This window comes from Galeopterus variegatus, unplaced genomic scaffold (genome assembly GCF_000696425.1).
Source record: "Galeopterus variegatus unplaced genomic scaffold, G_variegatus-3.0.2 Scaffold19175, whole genome shotgun sequence".
NCBI lineage: Eukaryota > Metazoa > Chordata > Mammalia > Dermoptera > Cynocephalidae > Galeopterus > Galeopterus variegatus.
The window spans coordinates 1-575 of NW_007745286.1; positions in this window are offsets into that span (position 1 = coordinate 1).

A 575-nucleotide genomic window follows, 5' to 3' on the forward strand; every position below is an offset into this window, starting at 1 on the left:
CCTCGGCGGGAGCGCCACTGCACTCCCAAGCGGCGCACTGTAGCAGTGAGCCACCGGGCCGCCCCATTACTGATACTCTTTATATGCCAGGAACCATACTAAGTATCTTACATTTACTATTTTATTTAATACTTACAATAATCCCATGAAGTTTAGAGTGTATTGTCATCCTCATTTTATTAATAAGAAAACAAGGGATGAGAGGTTAAAAACTCGGTGAAGTTCTTACGGCTAGCCTGATATTTTCAAATATGACTCTAGAGCTCATTCTAGGCATTCTAACCAAAATTTATTTTTTCCTCTTAAAATAGTAGTAGTATTGGATAAAAATTGTTCTCCTCTATTTCTTGTTACCTCGATAAACCTCCAGAGACTTAAAGAAACTATGACAATTGAGGAAATTTTTATTTTAAAATATTTTTATTGTTTTTTTGTTTGTTTCTGATTACAAAAGTAATAAACATTGTGGAAAATTTGGGAAATACCAAAGAGCAGAAAATAAGAAGCAAGGGCCGCCCAGTGGCGCACTGCTACAGTGCGCCGCTTGGGAGCGCGGCGGCACTCCCGCCGAGGGT